This window comes from Bufo bufo, chromosome 3 (genome assembly GCF_905171765.1).
Source record: "Bufo bufo chromosome 3, aBufBuf1.1, whole genome shotgun sequence".
Taxonomy (NCBI): Eukaryota; Metazoa; Chordata; class Amphibia; order Anura; family Bufonidae; genus Bufo; species Bufo bufo.
The window spans coordinates 64,888,060-64,907,238 of NC_053391.1; positions in this window are offsets into that span (position 1 = coordinate 64,888,060).

Sequence of the window (19,179 nt, forward strand, 5' to 3'; positions counted from 1 at the left end):
GGACCCCGGGGTATTTGGCAAAAAATCGCTGCACTACTAAGTTCAGGACGTGTGCCATGCATGGCACGTGTGTCATTTTGACCTGTTTCAGCTCGCTCAGCAGATTGGCACCATTGTCGCACAGCACTTTACCAACTGTCAAATTGAGCGGGGTTAGCCACTGATTGGCCTGTGACCGCAGAGCTGAAAGCAGTGCAGGCTCTTGGCTTCCAGGCACAACAGCCGCAGCTCAGCATGGCAACGTCTCACCTGGCAACTCGAATAGGTTATGGGGAGCTTGCGGGGTGCAGTGGAAGAGGCGGTAGCAGTGGAAACGGAGGAGTCAGCCGAGGAGGAGACTGAGGAAGGAGTAGGAGGAGGAGGAGAAGAAGAGGCAGGCCTGCATGCAATCTGTGGCGGTAACACCAAATCCACACGGGTGCCACGGGTTACATGCTTGATGGCCGTCTGAAGGTTCACCCAGTGGGCAGTAAAAGTTATGTACCTTCCCTGCCCGTGTTTGCTAGACCACATGTCTGTGGTCAGATGTATCTTGGCACCGACACTAGTTCAGGGATGCCCTTCTGGGAGAAATATTTCCTTCTGGGGACCTTCCATTGCGGTGTGCCAATGGCCGCAAATTTTCTGGCCTTTGAGTCCACCAATTTATATGGCAGTAGTTGGCGGGCTAGCAGTTCCGACAAGCCAGCGGTCAACCGTTTGGCAAGAGGATTATCCGGCATCATCATTTTTTTACGCTCAAACTTTTGGGCCACGGAAGCCTGCTTTGTGCCAGATGAACGCGACGACAGCACAGTGGAAGGTGGAGTGGAGGACAAATGAGAGGAGAAGAGACAGGACATGGAGCGCTGGGAGTGTGGCTTTGTGGGTTCTGACGGCGTTGCTCCCACTGGGCTCGGTGATGGGAGGCCAGGTGCCTTTTTAAGGCGGTCGTCCCTAGGTGAGCTTTGGGCTTACCGCGTTGACAGCACAGGCTGCAGATGGCAACACTATTGTCAGCAGCTGACACGTTAAAAAAAGCCCACACTGCGGAGCCATGTGTCGGTGTCCTGGGAGCGCAAGATGTGACCGTGCATGGTGGATGGCTCGCTCCAGATACATTTGCAGTATGCTTTTTGCCTCCTGTGCACTGCGAGTTCTGCCTGCTTCTCCTCCTTCTCCTCACTATGTGCTGCTCCGTCTCTCCCTCTGAACTCCCCTCCTCTTCCTCTCTTGTGGGCACCCACGTGACGTGTCCATCGACACGTCATCATCGTCACCTTCACCACCACTGACATTAGAGATCTCGGAGTAGGCAGCAACCGCGGGGACCACCCTCCATGGGCTGATCTGGGTACAGTCGGGTAGCAATTGCTACCTCCTCTTCCTCATTCGATGCCAAGAATGGCTGTGCATCGGTAAGGTCTGGGAATGGATGGGAAAATGATTCCTCTAACTCGAGTGGAGGGGCTATGGTGGTTGTTGTGGTGGTGTCTTTGGGGGTGCACACAGCAGAGAGTGAGGAGGGTGCAAAAGCGGAAGGCTGAATGAGCCACTCAACAAACTGTGGTGCGTCCTTTGACATAATCGCACACACTTTTTCTAGCTTCCCACTTAGGCTCTGGCCTGGTGCACCTGCCCAACCCCTACCACCCCTGCGGAACGGCCTGCCTCTTCCTCTGCCTGTCATTTTCAAAATAACCATGTGCCAAAGTTCCTAGAGAAGAGCAGTATTTGTGGAAGCTGATATATGGCAGGCTTCAAAACCCGCAATCTGTATTTTGTGGACACAGGTATATGGAAAATCTTTACCACTATTTTGTGGAAGCTGATATATGGAAGGCCTCAATCAGTTGTTAGTTGAAGCAGGTATATCAAACCCCACAATCTGAATTTTGTGGACGCAGGTATATGGAAAACTGATATATGGCAGGTCTAAATCAGTTGTTAAGTGAAACTGGTATATCACCCTCAAGCAGTAATTCTGTGAAGCTGATATATCAAAACCCGCAATCTGTATTTTGTGGACACAGGTATATGGAAAATCTTTACCACTATTTTGTGGAAGCTGATATATGGAAGGCCTCAATCAGTTGTTAGTTGAAGCAGGTATATCAAAACCCGCAATCTGTATTTTGTGGACGCAGGTATATGTAAAACCTCTACCACTATTTTGTGGAAGCTGATAGATCGCATCCCTCACTCAATATTTTCTGGAAGCATACAAACGCACTATAATATACTTTCTATGTTAGAAAGTATATGATAAGTACATCATACCCCATTGTGTATCACACCTATCGATAGCACAACTTTACCAGTCCTTAAAAAAACTTTTGTGGCCCTATTAGCTAGCGTTTGGTGTCCCTAAGTTCGTAACAGCCTGTCCCTGCTCCAAAATGTAACCTCTCCCTATACTGGCAAAACACATAATATAAAATGGCTGCCAGATCGGGTTCTGTTAGAGGGTTGGGGGTGTGTCCATGTGCTGAAACGTCTCAATTGGCTGTCCTGTCCCATCTGATGGATGTGTCAAAGTACGGCGCAATGCAAAATAATATAGCTAATGCGAATATCGCCATATGTTCGGCGAATCGCGAACGCGCAAAGTTCGCCGCGAAACGGCCACAGGGCGGACCGCAAGGCCATCTCTAATCACGACAACAGCACAGATACACACACAAGTGGGACAAACACCAAAAAAAAGAGAATACGAAGGGGAGGACAAAAACAAAGGCACGAAAAGAAAAATATGGAAAATGGGAGAGACAATATCATAAATTTAAGCTCTGTGGAACTGAATGAAGGTCAGATTAAACTACTTAATAAAGGGTTAAAATTTGCACAAATGCACCATTGAAAAAGTTTGATGTGTACATAGGCCTAGAAAAGTATAAGAAAAAGCTGTGTTGTAAAAAATACTTTATGAAGAATCCAATAGAGTATCATAATCCGATACCGTTTGTATATAAACATGTAGATTTGAAACTGAAATCGAAGATATACCCTAAACAGGAGATGGGAAAATAACTATTGATGTTTAAAGGAGCAGTAGAGGCAGACATCAGAAAATTAACTATTAGAAATAAGAATAAGAATAACCTAACTAGGGAGGAAACACAAGCATTGAAAGATCTTCAACAAAATCAGCAAATTACTATTCACCCCAGAGACAAAGGCGGGGCAATAGTAATTATGAATGCAGACCGAAGAGTGTATCAGACAATTGTCCGACAAGGAAACTTATCAGGTACTAGAAGGAGATCCTATAAAAAAAAGTATGAGGGGGAATTGAAAAATATATGCAAAATGGCTAAAGAAAAAGGTATAATAAATAAAACAGAATATGATTTTATAATGGGCACCCCAAAAAAAATACCAGTGTTTTATTGTATTCCAAAGGTGCACAAGGATCTAATAAAACCGCCAGGAAGGCCGATAGTCTCATAGATAGGTTCGATGTTAGTGAACCTATCACAATACCTGGACCATGTTTTACAACCGTATGTAAAGGAAACTCCATCGTACCTTAACCCCTTAGTGACCAAGACTGTTTGGGCCTTTATGACCAAGCTTTTTTCTTCCTTTTTTCATGGTCTCGTTCCAAGAGCTATAACTTTTTTATTTTTTCGTCTATATAGCTTTATGAGGGCTTGTTTTTTACGGGACAAGTTGTAGTTTTTAATGGCTCCATTTTGGGGTACACATAACTTTCTGATTAACTTTTATTAACTCTTTCTGGGAGGGAAATGGGGAAAAATAGCAATACTGCCACTGCGTTTTTACATTATAAATTTTACGGCGTCCATTTTTCGGTTGTGTGAGGGCTTGATTTTTGAGGGACGACTTGTATTTTTCATTGGTATCATTTTGGAGTAAATGCCGCTTTTTGATCGCTTGTTATTAAGTTTTTTTCGGTGGAAACTAAGAATAAATTAGAAATTCTGTCTTTTTTTTTTTATTTAATTTTTTACGTCTTTCACCATAGAGGATAATTTATGTAATATTTATGTAGTCCGGGTTGTTACGGACGCGGCAATACCAAAAATATGGGGGATATTTCCTTTTTGCAATTTTTTTCATTGAAAAGCGTATTTTCAATGGAAAAAAAAGCATTTTTTTATTTTATGGAATTTTTTTTATTTAATAAATGTGTATTTTTTTCTATTTTTTTTACTACTTAATAGTCCCACAAGGGGACTATAATTTACAGTATTTTGATTGCTTTTAAAATGTAATGCATTATCTCTATAATGCATTGCATTTCAATAGCAATGCTATTCAAACATTGACCAGCAGGCTGCGCCAGAGAGGCACAGCCTGCTGGAGGTAGCGGAAGACAGGCTCGGGGCCCTGATCGGAAGCAAGGTAAGCTTCCCAACACATCAGCACCCCGCGATCGCATTTTGGGGGTGCTGATGGGAGACAGAGGGAGTCCGCTTCCTCTGTCACCACTTTACATGCAGCGGGCGCCATTGCGCCCGGCATGTAAAGGGTTAAACAGCCCGGATCGGCACTCCTGCCGGTCCGGGCTGTTAGAGCAGGGCCCCGGCTCTCATGTGAGAACCGGGTCCGCGCTCCCCGCTGCACGGGGGAGCCGTGCAGCACTTAGACTGGGCCGCCGTAAAAATGCAGCGGCCCAGCCTAAGGCCCCTTAGTGACCAAAATAAAAACACGTATGGGTGGTCACTAAGGGGTTAAAGACACCACAATGGTGGTTTAAATATTTGAAAACTTAATACATTGATCAGATTGGATTATTGCTTATTGTATACATGCATCAATCATAAACAGGATATACAAGCAGTATCAAAAATAATTTCCCCCAAAAAAGATCTAAAAATGGAACAACTACAATTCATATTAGACAGCATTGAGTATGTTTTAACACATAGTTATTTTTATTTTGGATCTAGGTATTATGTACAGAAGACCGGTACTGCCATGGGCACCAGATTCACCCCCAGCTATGCCAATTTATTTATGGCAGCTTGGGAGCAAGATGTAATAACACCAAAGCTGGGATCGAGTCTGGTGCTCTGGAGGCGGTACATTGATGATATTGTTTTGATTTGCAGGGACTCGTATGAAGAATTCATAAAATTCATAGAAGATCTCAATGATAATAAGGTAAATTTAAAGTTGACATCAAATATAAGTAAACAAGTGATACAATTCTTGGACCTCAATATAGAGGTCAAAGAATCTAAGTACATATGTAGTACCCATCAAAAAACGGTAGCGAAAAATGGCTTCATATTGAATACCAGTTGCGACCTGCCACGCTGGTTATTGAATGAACCCTTTAGCCAGTTCCAACGACTCAAGAGAAATTGCACACGAGAGGACCAATTTGAAAGAGAGGCAGAGTCTATGAAAAAACAATTCCTTGAGAAACAATATCCGTCATCATTATTAGACGATTCGTTAAATAGGGTAAAAAAATTAGATAGACAAGCATTTTTTCAAACAAAAGAAAGGATAAAAGAGGAAATGGGAGAGTCATCAAAATTAATATTGCCGTACAAAGTGGAGTATAAAAAGATATCAGCTATTATGAATAAACACTGGCATTTATTACCAAAAAAAAAGGCCAATAGTATATACGAAAGCACCCAATCTAGAACTTCTGGTAGCCCCAACCATAAAAAAAACGGAAACGAAATATATTGCTAAACCGTAAGAAAATTTGAAGGGGTTCTATAGATACGGATTGTGTAATAATTGTAAAACCACTAACTTTGATAGAAAAAAACTCAAAGATAAAATCTAAAACAAACTCTCATGTAACAGTGAAGCTGTCATCTATATTTTAGAATACCCGTGTGCCAAACAGTACATAGGCCGTACAGGGAGACCATTAAAACTAGAGTGGCTGAGCACATTAATAACATCAAAAAGGGATATGAGAAGCATACCCTTTCTCAACATTTTAAGATACACCATGCCAGTAACCCGGTAGGCCTAAGGTATGCAGCAATCCAGTCAGTAAAAAAAGAACGGAGGAGGGGAGATTTTATTGTGAAGATGTCTAGATACGAATCAACAATGATATACGAGTTTGGATCCTTGGCACCTTGGGGACTTAATTCGGAACCGGAAATGTTTGTTTTTTAGTAAAAAAAAATTTTTTTTGTTACCTTAGAAACATAGAATATGTCGGCAGATAAGAACCATTTGGCCCATCTAGTCTTCCCAATATACTGAATACTATGAATAGCCCCTGGCCCTATCTTATATGAAGGGTGGCCTTATGCCTATCCCATGCATGCTTAAACTCCTTCACTGTATTTGCAGCTACTATCTCTGCAGGAAGGCTATTCCATGCATCCACTACTCTCTCAGTAAAGTAATACTTCCTGATATTACTTTTAAACCTTTGCCCCTCTAATTTAAAACCATGTCCTCTTTTAGCAGTTTTTCTTCTTTTAAATATTCTCTCCTCTTTTACCTTGTTGATTCCCTTTATGTATTTAAAAGTTTCTATTATATCCCCTCTGTCTCGTCTTTCTGCCAAGCTAAACATGTTAAGGTCCTTTAATCTTTCCTGGTAAGTTTTATCCTGCAATCCATGTACTAGTTTAGTAGCTCTTCTCTGAACTCTCTCCAAAGTATCAATATCCTTCTGGAGATATGGTCTCCAGTACTGCGCACAATACTCCAAATGAGGTCTCACTAGTGCTCTGTAGAGCGGCATAAGCACCTCCCTCTTTCTACTGGTAATTCCTCTCCCTATACACCCAAGCATTCTGCTAGCATTTCCTGCTGCTCTATGACATTGTCTGCCTACCTTTATGTCTTCTGAAATAATGACCCCTAAATCCCTTTCCTCAGATACTGAGGTTAGGACTGTATTACTGATTTTATATTCTGCTTATGGGTTTTTACGCCCCAGGTGCATTATCTTGCACTTATCAACATTAAATTTTAGTTGCCAGATTTTTGACCATTCCTCTAGTTTTCCTAAATCCTTTTCCATTTGGTGTATCCCTCCAGGAACATCAACCCTGTTACAAATCATTGTGTCATCAGCAAAAAGACACACCTTACCATCGAGGCCTTCTGCAATTTCGCTGATAAAGATATTAAACAATATGGGTCCCAGAACAGATCCCTGAGGTACCCCACTGGTAACAAGACCATGGTCTTAATATACTCCATTGACTATAACCCTCTGTTGTCTGTCCTTCAGCCACTGCCTAATCCATTCAACAATATGGGAGTCCAAGCGCAAAAACTGCAATTTATTGATAAGCCTTCAATCTGGGACAGTATCAAAAGCCTTACTAAAGTCTAGATAAGCGATGTCTACTGCACCTCCGCCATCTGTTATTTTAGTCACCCAATCAAAAAAATCTATAAGATTAGTTTGACATGATCTCCCTGAAGTAACCCATGCTGTTTTTCATCTTTCAATCCATGGGATTTTAGATGTTCTACAATCCTCTCCTTAAGTATGGTTTCCATTAATTTCCCCACTATTGAGGTCAGACTTACTGGCCTATAGTTGCCCGATTCCTCCCTACTACCTTTCTTGTGAATGGGCACATTTGCTAATTTCCAATCTTCTGGGACCGACTCCTGTTACCAGTGATTGGTTAAATAAATCTGTTAATGGTTTTGCTAGTTCACCGCTAAGCTCTTTTAATAGCTTTGGGTGTATCCCATCAGGCCTCTGTGACTTATTTGTATTAATTTTAGAACCTCTTCCTCTGTAAAGACACATGTATCAAAAGATTCATTAGTGTTCTTCCTAACTGAGTGTAATGACCGGCGTCACGCAAAGGGAGGGAAATGGGAAGGCCCTGTCCAAGGGAGAGGGAAAGGTGGTGACCCCTGACTCCCCTTGAGGCTGGCACCTGACTGCCCTGACGTCCCTAGACGGGTTCCTCACCCGTACACCGATCACATGCCTAAACCCTGGCTTTCCCTAAGATGAGCCCTATGTAGTGAACAGGGCGGTGGGAACACTAGTCCGCACCACTGACACTAAAAGGAAAACACCAAGGAGAGGACAGACAACACAGACAAAACATATAATTCCAGGTGGGCGACAACAGCAGACAACAAAAGCCCAACAGGGATCCGGAGGGTAACGTTCTGGAACAACAACCAGGGGACACAGCTGCACAGCTCCAGTGGGTCAGTATAGAAGTCCAGGCAGGAAGCTCTATATCTGGCAGAGAAGTGGGAGAGGGGAATATAAGGAGGTTAGGAGTGCTGGACAAGAAACAGCTGAGGAGAAGAAGCTACGGATCCCTGAGTGAGCCAAAAAGGGTTGCAAGGCAAACCCAGAAAGCTGCCATTAAGAAACAGCACTATCTTTATACATAGAGAGCACAGCCACCCGCTGCGACTTCCTGACCCCGGGTATAACTGAGTCAGACGTGGCTCTTGACACCCTTGTGACACTGAGGTCCTTTTCCTTCATTTTCTTTTGTAAAGACTGAACAGAAGTATTCATTGAGGCAGTCAGCTAGTTCTTTATCTTCTTCCATATACCTTCCTTCTTTTGTTTTTAATTTGGTAAGTCCTTGTTTTAGTTTCCTTTTTTTTTATTTATGTATCTGAAGACTGTCTTATCGCCTTTTTTCACTGACTGAGCTAATTTCTCTTCTGCCTATGCTTTAGAAGATCTTATAACTTGCTTGGCCTCTCTCTGCCTAATCTTATAAATTTGCCTGTCATCCTCGTTTGTATTTTATTTTTAAAATGCTATATTTTTGTTTTTAATGATTATGGCCACTTCTGCTGAGCACCACAGTGGTCTCTTCCTTTTTTTTGCTTTTACTGACAGGCCTAATGCAATTATCTGTTGCCTTCAATAGTGCCACTTTTAAGTAGTCCCATTTCTCCTGGACTCCATTGAAACTGTTCCAATCTAATAGGGACTCGTATACCACTAATCTAATTTTAGAAAAGTCAGTTTTTCTATAATCTAAAAACTTTTTTTTTTGTGGTATGACTCAGTCACTGTACTTATAGTAAACCACACTGCCTGGTGATCACTAGATCCCTAGCTTTCCCTACAGTAATATCAGATACCAAATTCCCATTTGTGAATACTAAATCTAAAATGGCCTCCTTCCGGGTTGGCTCCTCAACTACTTGCTGTAGAGATAATCCCAGTAGGGGTTTTAGAATATCTGTACTCCTGGGAGAACTATCTATTTTGGTTTTCCAGTTTACATCAGGAAGATTAAAGTCTCCCATAATGATAACTTCCCCTTTCAATGTCATTTCAGCTATTTCCTCAACTAGTAGATCATCTAATTCTTTGACTTGGCTAGGTGGTCTATATATCACACCTACAGGAGTTACCTTATGATTATCAAGCTGCAACGTAACCCAAACTGACTCTAAATTGGTCTCACTAACTTGTATTAAATTAGATTTTATGCTATCTTTCACATACAGGGCCACCCCTCCCCCTTTCCTGCCTTCTCTGTCTTTCCTATATAGAGAGAACCCTGGTATTGTTATATCTCTGTCATTACTCCCATTGAACCATGTCTCAGTAACAGCCACTAAATCTATATTCTCAGATGCCATTATAGACTCAAGTTCATTGATTTTATTCCCTAAACTGTGAGCATTTGTAGACAAGACTCTGAGCTTGTCATTTCTTAACCTATGTGCTACTGGCATCTTCTGGCATTGTTTCGGGGGGCAGTCAGACTGCTGGATTATCACTCTTTTGCCCCCCTTTCCTAGTTTAAATGCTCCTTAGCAAATACTTTAAATCTCAATGTAACCTTTCAATCCCATTTATATGTGGCTATATTTAATTATATATATAACCCTTTGTTTACCCTGTGTCCAGTATCTCCGTATAATTCCTTCTATATTTTCATCTGCGTTTGTCATCATCCTACCTATTGCTAATATATGTCCCTATGCGTGTATTTTTAATACCTCTATGCAGGCATTACATTCATATTTTATATCTTATTACCTGGGATCCCCCCCCCCCCTCATTTCTGTTTAATCCAGTTCTTTATTTATAGCCTCCGAGAGTTTCCCCCATATACTTTCAGCACTGCTGCACCTTGCTTCTCCTGCCTGACAGCTGACTGGAGTTATTTGAGCTTGTTCTCCCGCCGGGTTGGCTGACTGGGTGGAGGCACGCCTTGTGGGGAGGGGTGTTTGCCCTTTAAATCACGGCACTTGGGCGACCACTTCGCGGCCATCACAGTGCCATGGTTCACGCTAGAGCCATAATAGTGCGCCGACTCTCAGACTAGAGTGCAGCTTAGGCAGGCTTTAATGTTTGGTGCTCGATTTTTCAAGTGCTTCTGAGGAAGTGCGTCGAGCCGTGTATAATATACACTTTTGCCGGTGTGTGCTGATAGTTGGCTGTTTATGAGCCATATCAGCTGTAATCCACACCGGCTTTAGTGAGGCACCTCCCTCGAATCGTCCTCAGTGGATGGCATAGTGCACGGCCATCTGCTGGGTGACGAGCACGTATCTAAGTTGCCACACTGTTGCTCTTAATGAGCCTGGCACTAGATACTTTGTGTCAGCCCAGAGGTGTGTTCCTATTGGGCAGTATGATATAGTGGTACAACGCACTACTCTTTCCACAATTTGTCCAATGTGAACTACTGTTTACCTGGACCTCCACCTCTGGTTTATAGGTCTTATCACTCTATTGGTTTACTTGACTGGCAGATATATCATGCAAATCTAATATCTAATCTATGCAGTCATAGTGACCCATACAGATTACCCTATTTTGCCAACCTACTCTATTTCACGTTTCTAGGTTATGCACCCCATATGTGCATTTTAAATTAGACTACTAATAAACTTTTGTTGTTTTGAGTTTTAACGTCCTTATCAACATTTGCCCTATTCAAATATAGTTTGGACATACACCTGTTCATCACCTTAATTGTAATTTTCTTCTTTAGAGTTGCCACCTATCCCAAAATGAAGTGCAACATAACATTGCTATAGTTGGTGACATTAAGGCGCATAAGCACCTCTATGCAATTTTTAGATTTTTGCTCCTGGGAGAGAATACCTCCATAAACACACTCTGACGGATCCCATAGTACAGTGTGTGGAGATGGTACGATGACTAAGGCTACTTTCACACTAGCGTTCTTTGCGGATCCGTCATGGATCTGCAAAAACGCTTCCATTACAATAATACAACTGCATGCATCTATCATGAATGGATCCAGTTGTATTATGTCTTCTATAGCCATGACGGATACGTCTTGAACACCATTGAAAGTCTGTTTTTTATTGTGCCAGATTGTGTCAGAGAAAACGGATCCATCCCCATTGACTTACATTGTGTGCCAGGACGGATCCGTTTGGCTCCGCTTCGTCAGCCGGACAGCAAAACGCTGCAGGCAGCGTTTTGGCGTCCGCCTCCAGAGCGGAATGGTGACTGATCGGAGGCAAACTGATGCATTCTGAGCGGATCCTTTTCCATTCAGAATGCATTAGGGCAAAACTGATCCGTTCTGGACCGCTTGTGAGAGCCCTGAACGGATCTCACAAACGGAAAGCCAAAACGCCAGTGTGAAAGTAGCCTTAAGGTGCAGTGCTAGTGTACATGAGCCCTAAATATGGAGTGGGTCGTGAACACGTTCTTCGGTGATAACTGATAATACTGCCACCTCAAATTATCATTGATTCAGAATAATATTATATCATTTCAGCCACATTCAATAACATGAGCTTTGGGTAAGGGTACATGGACACAGCAATACAGTTTATGCAGATTTTCCATGTGGTTTTCTTGTGGATTTCCCTGTATTTCCCCAAAAAATCTGCACTAAAATCTTTAACTTGGCTTTCCCCCAAAAGGTGAAATCTGCACTGCGAATCCACAAATGAGGTTGTGGAATTCTCATCTATTTAGCTGGTACCATTTTACGCTGCAGATTTTCTGCACTGTGTGCATGTGGCCCCATGATGTGGGCCAACTGAAGCCTGAAAGCTTCGCAACAGGGTTGTTTCCGTGAAGATGGATTTCTGGTTGAATGAGACAGACGCAGAATTTTTTTGCAACAAATCTGCCACGTATGAATCTGCCTAAGAATCCTTTGTTTGCAAGTAGACGAGTCAGCAAACCCAGGAAATGTTTTTTTCAGAAATTTCTCAATGTCTTCTCCGCAGGAGAGGCTGTCAGCCACAGAACGGTAATTAATATCCTATTATAAAATGCAGCTGCTGTCGCCTCACATCTTCTCATCATAAATAAATATGAAACGGCAACGCGGCAGCAGCAGGTATGAAGTTCTGATAATTTATTTACATGTTAAGTATGAGGCTGATGGATGCCGGCTGTATGTTCACATTACTGTCTCGGTGGTGGCGCCTTATCAAGCCAATATAATTTATAAACAAATGACACGTCAGTGTAATGTAAGAAAATGAATGTATCTGCCCGGAACGCTTTATCGTCAGCATAAACATCCAGGGTCTGCTCCATCTGTAGATGATATTACTTCTGGGCTGTCATTCTGCTCTAACATCCACCTGTCACTCTATCTACACTGCCGGATCAATGTCATGCTTGCCAACTCTCCTGAAACATCTGGGAGGTTCCTGCAAAATGGAGAGTTGTCAAATATCCTGGGCACCACAAAAGCCTCCTGGATGTACAGTAGGTCTATTGTGCATGGCATCAGATTAATACATTATCAAACTCAACCCAAATGCACATTCAGAGAGTGACAAAGGGGCATGACAAAAGAAAAGAGAGTGTTCTTTTCGCAATTTTTTTTATTGATGAGCTTTACCTGCCACACTTGTGTTTCTCCTGAAATCCACTTTTGGAAAGCCTCAAAGTGCAATCTATGTTTGTGGATGTTACCTCCTCCGTAGCCCGATCCACCAAAGATGCTGTCAATTCACTGCCCTAAATCACCAGAAATAATACTGATTGCTGAAGGTGGGCAGCACGGTGGCTCAGTGGTTAGCACTGGTGCTTTGCAGCTCTGGGGTCCGACCAAGGACAACATCTGCATGGAGTTTGTATGTTCTCCCCGTGTTTGTGTGGGTTTCCTCCGGGTTCTCGGGTTTCCTCCCACACTCCAAAGATTGTGAGCCCCATTGGGGACAGCTTAATTCTAATGTTTGTAATGCACTACAAAATATATAGTGGTGCTATATAAGTACATAAAATAAATAAGGGGACCATTAATTCAGAAAGATTTTTTTGCAGCCATTATTAATAGAAAACATGACAAAATGCTCACATGCTGTTTTTTCGCAGGAGCCCCCAGTTTTCTGTGTCCGCCCCTATTGTGAATAGCCTATAAATAGGAAATTCATTGAAAAGGAAATCAAATTTACAACATGAAAAGGGCCATTCTTACTGATACAAGGTGAAAGGGGTTATCCTGGAAAAGACAATAATGACTTATCCTCAGGATAGGTCATCATTATCACATCAGTGGGGGCCCAAGTCCCAGCCGCCTCGCCAGTCAGCTGTGTCAGAGAGCAGCCGCGCTCACCAGAGTTCTGGTGATCGTAGCCGGCTCCCAGGAGCTTTCCAAGGACAGCACCATACATCATATAGTGGCTGTGCTTGGTATTGCTGCTCAGCTCCATTGACTTGAATGGGAGTGAGCTGCAACTAGGCCATGTGACCGATGTACAGTGATGTCACTGGCCTTAGAAGAGGATGCAGCACTCAAGGCATCTTCTAACAGCTGATCGGTGAGGATTCCGGGTTTAACACTCCCGCAAATCCCCTTTAAACAGGACCTGTGCTCATGAAATTCACGCCATCTGCAGGTAGCATGTTATAGAGCAGGATGAGTAGAGCAGATTGATGTATAGTTTTATACAAGGAGATTCAGTATAAGCTTGTAATTTAAACATTTAAATCTCTACTTTTTCTCTGCTCAATTGCCAAGTCCAGCCCATTGCAAGAATTTTTTATGTATGTGAACAGAGAGACAGTTTTGTTTTTTTTCAAGTTTCTACAGTTCTTTATTGCCAGCACAGTACCCCAACAGCATCCTGCTGCAATTAGTGTGCAATTGCCCATTTTTTATTGTACATTATATCTGCTGTATTATTAAACTCGCTGCATTATAGCAAAAGTATTTTACGGCAAGAATGCCATTTTATACCAATGATATTAACTAGGAACTAGGAACTGCAAGTCAATGTGTATAGGCATTGCGTATGGAATGTCACGACCCGCCAATTCATCCCTAATTTGAACCGAAAGGCCATCCCAGAAGGCTGTAGCTAGTGTCTCATTGTTCCAGGCGAGCTCTGAGACCACGGTTCGGATCTGAATTACATATTGGCCTACTGTGAGAGTTCCTTGGCGTAGCTATAGTAGGGAGAAATTTGCAGAATGGATGCAACTGGGTACCTCAAATACTCTGCAAAATGTGTACAGCAATAATTGTAAATTATCTGTGACAGGATCACCTCTTTCCCATAAAGAGTTTGCCCAAACTAGAGCTTCACCAGACAAATGGCAAATTATAACTGCCACCATGGCATGGTCAGAAGAAAACTGGTAGGGCAGAAACTCAAAATGTATTGCACATTGGTTTATGAACCCACAACATAGCTTCAGATCCCCTTCATAACAGAGGAGGAGACAGACATGGACCAGTACCTCTGGGAATAGCTTTAGGAGCAAATACGGGCACTGCAAATGCTGCAGATGTTTGCGGTGCCCCACTGTGTTAGTCATCAGAGAAGCCAGTTAGGTAGTCACGATGTGCAGGTATTCCAGTATTTGGTTCTGGCTTTCATGTTACTGGGCCACTTCTTGAAATAGTTCAGGTAAACCCATGTTGAGTAGGCCAGCAGGGTCCATGACATGAGCTTTCTTTTACGGGCAGTGGGTGTTGACCCACTGTACCAACCAACTGGTTTGGTTTAGGGCTAACTCTAAGGGCATTATCCTGGCAATCCTCCCGTATTCACCTTTTAACCATTATACTATAGGGGATCTGAACGTCACTGCAGACGAGCCACCGGGCCGCTACATCTTGAGATAGTCCAGTTGGATAGGCAAGGTAAGGGCATAGTGAACAAACGGGCACCCTATAGACAGGCCTAGACACCTTCAAGAATGCACACAAAAGAAACTGTCAGTGCCAGTGGCATGGAGCGCTGGTGCCTGGAAGAGGAGCAGTGGGATTGGGGTAGCAGGCAAGGACGGACTGGCTATAGACCCCACAGGGGGCCGATGACCAGGGTTCCATCCAAGGCTTCCTCATGGCCACCAGCCAGGTACATAAAGACCTGATGTTCTCAGCATAATTTAATGTAGGAGCATCAGGCAATCCGGAATTCAACTGTATTGCCATACTCAGGACGGTGATATAGTTTCATACTGTGGCGCAGGTGGCAGTATTTTGTGCTGCTAAGTGGTATTTGGTTCTGCTGGGGCAGTATTTTGTTGTGGACTACAGTATTGCTTGACCTGCCTATTTCTGCTTGCCCTGCCTATTTCTGCTGCAATTACAGAGGTCAAAAGTTTCCTGTAGTTCTTGACCAGGTTTGCACACACTGCAACAGGGATTTTGGCCCACTCCTCCACACAGATCTCCTCTAGATCTGTCAGGTTTCGGGGCTGTCACTGAACAACACAGAGTTTCAGCTCCCTCCAAAGATGTTCTATTGGATTTAGGTCTGGAGACTGGCTAGGCCACTCCAGAACCTTGATATGCTTCTTACGGAGCCACTACTTGGTTATCCTGGCTGTTTGCTTCGGGTCGTTGTCATGTTAGAAGACCCAGCCATGACCCATCTTCAATGCACTGACTGAGGGAAGGAGGTTGCTGCTCAAAATCTCACAATAAATGACCCCATTCATCCTCTCCTTAATACAGTGCAGTCGTCCTGTTCCCTTCGCTGAAAAGCACCCCCAAAGCATGATGTTACCACCCCCATGCTTCACAGTAGGGATGGTGTTCTTGGGATACAACTCATCCTTCTTTTTCCTCCAAACACGACGAGTGAAGTTTAGACCAAAAAGTTCTACTTTGGTCTCATCTGACCACATGACTTTCTCCCATGCCTCCTCTGGATCATCCAGATGGTCATTGGCAAACTTCAGACGGGCCTGGACATGTGATGACTTGAGCAGGAGAACCTTCCATGCAATGCATGATTTAAAACCATGACGGCATAGTGTTCTACCGACAGTGACCTTTGAAACTGTGGTCCCAGCTCTCTTCATGTCATTGACAGCTCCTCCTTTGTAGTTCTGGGCTAATTCCTCACCTTTCTTATAATCAGTGTAACCCCACGAGGTGAGATCTTGCATGGAGCCCCAGTCCGAGGGAGACTGACAGTCGTCTTTAGCCTCTTCCATTTTCTAACAATTGCTCCAACAGTTGATCTACCGTATTTTCACCAAACTGCTTGGCAATTGCCCCATAGCCCTTTCCAGCCTTGTGGAGGTCCACAATTTTGTCTCTGGTGTCTTTTGACAGCTCTTTGTTCTTGCCCATGGTAGTAGTTGGCATCTGACTGACTGTGGGGTGGACAGGGATCTTTAAAGAGCTCAGACAGGTGATACTGAGTTAGATTAATGAGTGGAGTAGAGGTGGACTTTTTAAAGGCACAGTAACAGGTCTTTGAGAGCCAGAATTCTTGCTGTTTCTTAGATGTTCAAATATTTATGTACAGCAGTGCAAGACAAATGAATTCTTTAAAAATCATACAATGTGATTTCCTTTTTTTTAAAATTTTTTTATTCTGTCTCAGAGTTGGAATGCACTTACAATGTGAATTTCAGACCCCTCCATGATTTCTAAGTGGGAGAACTTGCAAAATCGCAGGGTGTTCAAATACTTCTGTTCCTCACTGTATGTCATCAGGTGCAGCTTTTGCCAAATTCCATAACCAAGGCTTTTGGCCAGGCATCCGTAGTGGCGCAGTTCTGTGTCTTCACAAAAATGTAATTATTTTTTAGAATTTTATTCTACATATATGTCATTAGCCAAATTCCATCACTGAGACTTTTGGCCAGGTGTCTATAACGAATTTCAGCGCTTTCAACAAAATTCTACTCTTCTGTAAAACTGAATACTTCTCTAGCCATCCGTCCCAGTTTTTGCCAAATCCCTTCAATGAGACTTATGGCCAGGTGTCCATAGTGGTGCATTTCCGTGCTTTCACCAAAATTTTATTCTTCTGTAAAATTAAATACTGAAAGTAGAAAAAACTGTATGATAATCTATGACTGGATCATCTACAAATACAGAGTACAAAGAAAAATTGGAGTGGTGATCCTTATTAAAATGTAACTTAATTAATTCAGTAGAAAAAGGGTCCCTAAATATAACAAATATTAACAATATAGTGCACAATAACACATAAAATTCTTGGTGCACGGCAGCACCTGAGACATAACCGGTTGTTCTACCATAACCCAGGAGTCTTCCGGTCTTTGCAGATGTTCAGTGGATGTAGCCTTCGTGAATACTGAACGGCAGGAAACTGACGGGAATGATGGTGGGCTCTAAGTCCCTATATAACCCTAGGATAGGGGTGCTAACGTGACCCTGACATCCTAGCCACGGAGCACCTGTCCTGAGAAGAATGACCCTGTCTGGAACCTTGCCCTCACGCTACTTGGCCCTGTTGTGCCCTAGTGCAGCTGATCCCTACATGCATGATTTAATAATCAACTCTGAGGGTATTCGATGTGAAAGCACTTTAAAATCAATACAGATGGTAGCCCGTGGTATAGGCTCCAGAACGAGGCTTGGAACGCAGCACGGTGACATGAAAGGGGCGGTCCACGCACACGCGCATGCGCAGTCCACGCTGAAGATCGACAGAGCTTGTAAGACTCCAAGCCTCGTCCTGAGGTGAAGGTAAGTTTAAAATCCTCAGGTAGGCTATATCACAGCCTCAGGATGTATCGCGCCGCGCTGGTCCGGGGAAGCCTTATATCAAGAGACCTCCCTGCACCTCATACTGCCTTATATCATTAGGCATGCGTTTAGCCCTGATACCCAGTGGAGCCTATACCACGGGCTATTATCTGTATTGATTTAAAGTGTCTTTTGCTATCACATCGAATACCCTCCGCGTTGATTATTGAATCATTTATATCAACACTTTATGTGATTTATGCCCTGCTCGATTGCACAATATTCCCCTGATGATTGTTACATGAAATATGCATGTAGGGACCAGCTGCACTAGGGCACAACAGGGCCAAGTAGGGTGAGGGCAAGGTTCCGGTTGTTCTTCTCAGGACGGGTGCTCCGTGGCTAGGACGTCAGGGTCACCCTATCCTAGGGTTATATAGAAAATTAAATACTGCTCTAAGCCATCTGTACTAGTTTTTGCCAAATCCCATCAATGAGACTTTTGGTAAGGTGCCATAGTGGCGCATTTCCATGCTTTTAACAAAATTTAACTGTTGAGAATTGTATACTTCTCTACGCTATCTGCTGCAAAAAAAATCCTATCACTGAGACTTTTGGACAGATGTCCGTTTTGGTGCAGTTGCATTTCTTTACCAAAATAAAATTCTGGTGTATGATATTCTGCCGAGCTGTTCAATTTTTAACCACTTCACATAAACGTCCTATGGGTGGATGTTTATCTCTGAATGGACGTTCTGGAACATCCATTCAGAGATGGCAGCTGCACGCTAATTGTGCAGCTGCCGAGCAGGGGGCCCACTGTCAGTGACAGCAGGCCAACCCAGAGAGAAGGCAGGGACAGTTCCCAGGTGTCCCTGTCTTCTAGATTGCTGTATACACAGCGCCCAGCGCTGAGTCAGAATTTGTTCAGATTCGTACCCAAATTGAATTTCTTGGCTTATTCAGACAAAAATTAATTTTAGGAAATTTTCTCATCTATGCTATATAATTTGTTTGCTTTTTGTAGATATAACCTCCCACCCACTTAATGATTATTATATAATTTCTCATTTTTATCTTTATATAAGATAGTTGGCTGAAAGGATGAAATACATATTTTGTTATTTTTTTTAACTATAGGTTATTGAATACGCTTTACTTTATCTACCTCTTTTATCCCAGAAGGTCAGTGGGTGACAGAATTTAACATTGTACTTAAAATGCATAATTTAATTGTCTTCCCGTGACCCTTTGATGACTCTTTTGAGCCATAAAGCCATTGATTGTGTGTCCTTTCCTTTAGCTTCTGTAAATCTTCTAAATAAGATTCTAAATTACAAAATGTAAATTAAGCGCGTAAGCGACTTTAAAG